The sequence below is a fragment of the Centruroides sculpturatus genome, unplaced genomic scaffold, assembly GCF_000671375.1.
Source record: "Centruroides sculpturatus isolate CEXI.00-Female unplaced genomic scaffold, Cexi_2.0 scaffold534, whole genome shotgun sequence".
Classification (NCBI taxonomy): domain Eukaryota; kingdom Metazoa; phylum Arthropoda; class Arachnida; order Scorpiones; family Buthidae; genus Centruroides; species Centruroides sculpturatus.
In genome coordinates this window covers 67,444-71,345 of record NW_019384895.1, presented here as the reverse complement: position 1 = coordinate 71,345, position 3,902 = coordinate 67,444, and the positions used below count along the sequence as shown (strand labels likewise).

The 3,902-nt window shown below is 22.6% G+C and overlaps 1 protein-coding gene across 1 annotated transcript in view; it reads right to left on the bottom strand.

Moving 5' to 3' along the window:
* Positions 1-3,386, bottom strand: part of LOC111631364 (talin-2-like) — a 199,740-nt gene extending 196,354 nt beyond the window's left edge. The window contains exon 1 of the mRNA XM_023375591.1: positions 3,245-3,386. The gene's annotated coding sequence lies outside the window, so the exon portion shown is untranslated. The remainder of the gene's footprint in view (positions 1-3,244) is intronic.
* Between the last annotated feature and the right edge of the window lie 516 nt (positions 3,387-3,902).

Genomic DNA, 3,902 nt, shown 5'->3' with positions numbered 1-3,902 from the left:
TATATATATAATTTTTTAAATAAATTACTAAAATATTCAAACTTATCAACAGAAATTTCATTTTCAAATATATTTATATATACACTGTGATCAATTCAATAACATATATTCTAATCTTAAATGAAATTTATAATTATACTTAATAATAATATCTTAATGCAAGTCATTTTAGAATTTTTAATATATAAAGCTAGTATTTATAAATATATAAAATTTTCATCAATAAAAATTTGAATTTAGTACTTTTGAAAATAACCCAAATTTTAAGTGGCTAGTTTGCATTAAATGCATTACTGAAACATAAGGATAAAATATTCACTTACATATTTACTTCAATACTGTGATTTAATATTTGAACATTTATAGTGAGCTTTTTCTTTTTAAACTTAAGAGATATATGGGAATGAAAATATCAGAGTATCTTATTTCATTTTACTCACTGTTCTCTTTAAAGTGAAAGCAATATTCAGAATCACATTTCAAATTGAAAATAAATTGTAAGTCATTTTAAACTAAAGATAAATAGATATTTTATTTCATTTAAATAAAATATTAATAGTTTTATATTTGTAATAAATGACATTCTTTCTACTAAATTAACAAATCCTTTAAAATATGCAAGAAATAAATAAATTAAAATTTAAACAAACCTACAAACTTCTAAAATATTTCAGATTACACTAAGACTAGTTTTTAATTACCTAACAGAATTTGGGTTGCATTAAGGTCTATTAATTAAAAATTTGTCTTAATATAGTGTGAAATAAACTAAAGTTTTAGGTTTATGTTTGGCGTAAATGTGGTCTTTTTGTATATAATATGAAAATTTTAACATTGATGCATTTATAAAATAATTTAGATAAATTATCAAACATATTCATATTCTAATAGACAAATGATCTGATCATTTTCAAAATGCTTTTTATACAAATCTTTAACTGTTTACTGAGCTATTGAATTTAAAACAATGTAATATTTTAAACTCAGTACCTCAATTTTCATTAAATAAAACTATGTCGATATTATTCTTATTTTATTATACTATTTTTCTGTGACTTATTACAAAATGTCTCCCTTTCTAAGTTCCATAATTTCTTAAAAAATGTTATAGCTCTATAGGATCTCAGATGAATTCCAAAATATTTAGCTTTCTCACTAGTTGAAGAAAAGTAATCATAGGATACTTGTGGTTATTAAAGGTTAGATTATTATTTACACAAACATTTCTGGAAACTTTTTGCAATGCTACTTTGATGAATCATATTAGATATGAACTTGTCACCTTATCAAGTAGAATACACCACAATTAAGTTCTTTGAAGTTTTTTTTAAATTTTTCTAATGATTGTTATTATTGAAAACTATAAGAATACAGTATATAATCTCACAAAAATTTTAAATAAACTATAAACTTTTATATTTTATGTTAAACTGAATGGTATCCAATTATATATATATATATATAATTAGATGTTAATTATACCTATTACAATACACTATAATTGTTTACACTTACTGATTCAAAATGTTATTAGCAACTTAATTTTGAATAAATCAATTCTGATTTTTATCCTACATAAAAATAAATTAAATTTTTCATATTTAATTTGTTCTGTACATAAAAATGATTGTAATAATTTTTAATTACAATGATTTTTTATTAAAAGAATAACAACTAAGATTCATTATTAATAATTTTATTTCTCCAAATATAAAAATTATTAATATTTATTAATGCAAAAAACTAAATTAAATAAGTTTCTAAATTTTATTAATGAAATATATATGAGTACATGCATTCGTTGTTTATTTTGTACTTTATCAGAATAATTATTTTTTACATTAAATTCTAAGCTAATCTTCCAAAACTTTATTGATTTTTAAAAAATCAATGGATATAAAAGAAACTTTGTATATGATTTGAGGAAAATAATGAACAATCAAACATTTATCTATAAAATTTTAACATTTATTTATCTTTTCATTCATTTGTATATAGACTAATTTACTTTTATTAAATTTATTATAGTTTTAAAATTTTAATTATTGTAACAAAATGTGTAAAATCTCTGACATTATATAATTTGAATTAAATTACTTAACAAATTAAAATTAACAATTATATGATTAAAAATTTAAATGATCTTAGACATGACATTTTGTCAACTTTGCTGTTCATTTCATTATTAATAAGTCTTTCAAAGAATAATATTCAAAAATTGGATCATTTCACTATAAATATGCTAATTTGCAATAATTAAAACCAATAGTAATATAAATTAATGCGAATTTATTCCAACTCTTAAAGTAATTTGATGCACGAACATAACCTATGCAATAACTAACTATACCTGTTATTTATAGTATAAATTCATTTTTAATACACAAATTAGTTTCTAGAAATATATATGGAGAGAAAAAAATTAATTAACACATAAAATTTGTAAATAGTATCATTAACTTTTTCATATTCAATAGTCTAGTCTAGATAATATACTCTATTTAATTTCAAATTAAATATATTAATAATTTAACAAACTAGAAAATTAATTACATTATTATAGAATTAAAATTAATTATATATATTAACTAAATAAAAAACAAAAATTATCTTTCATATTAAGCTATTATTATATAAAGTTTTATTTAAAACACTTGAAAAATTAATTGAGGAGTGTATAATAAATAAATGTGGCTTTTTTTTATGCATCTTATTTATCATTTATAAAGTCAAATTACTATTTACAAGGAAGAAGTTCTGAATTTGGTGATTAGAAAAAGTTAGAAAATTATACATGTGATTATTATATAATTTTGAAAATTTAAATTGTTTTTTCTATAAAAAAAAAAACACAAGTTTTATGTAAAGCAATTTTACAATTTGTTGCTTAAAGACATGTACACAAGTGTAATGTTTACGTAGCATATTTATCCAGCCTAAATAATATTGACAACTTACTAATTAAACAAATCCAAGAATTATAGAACTTATGATAAATAAATCAGCAAACAGAAGAATATTTCATGGGCAAACAATTGATTTATTGCATTTTTTTCCCTATCTGATCGGTAGCTTTAATATTAGAAACTGTCAATTGAAGCAGACAGCTCTAGACGAGGCCAGCTGAAGTCAACAACCGTTCGCTTATAACCAATTCCGGACTAACCGCTTAACACTAAACTTTAAACAGTTTTCATACAACAGCATTAACGCTACAACTAAACTGGTAAATATGATACGTTACCTTTCAATATTTTCTTCCTTTACCAGTTTTTCCTTATCGTTTTACTCGACCGATTCACCCTTCTATCCGTCGTCTCCCATCCAAAATGGCGGTCTCGTGACGTCACGATCGTCAATGATGTCATTGAGGCTCATTACGTCACTAGATGGAATCGGCACGTGCTCCAACAGTCTAAAAATCTTGGAAAAGTGATGAGGATCATCCTTAATCGTCGTTACGTTCCAGTTTTTTCCCCCCTTTATAGAGTCGTGTGAAGAATAGGATAAATCTATCGAGAACGTTTTTATTTTTTTCTTTAAGCACATGTTTAACATCTGATACCTAAGCATTGATACTAACAAAACTCTCTCTCTACAGGAACCAGACCAAATATGGAAACTACTTCATAAAGCGTTAACGCGTTCTAACCGCAAAATATTTTAATACGACCGCGTTAAATTATCGATTAAGCAATATTCTAAACGTATAACACTTTGTAGAATATCGAATAAATTACTTTAAAAAAAAAGCATTTTAATCTCATAATTTTTTCCATCCCTGTCAATATTATATATTTTTTTATATTTTTTTTTTTATGATTCCCTTCTGAACTGATTATCGTAAAAATATCATAAACAGTAGTATCAAGGATACAATCCTATCATAAATAATTTTTTTT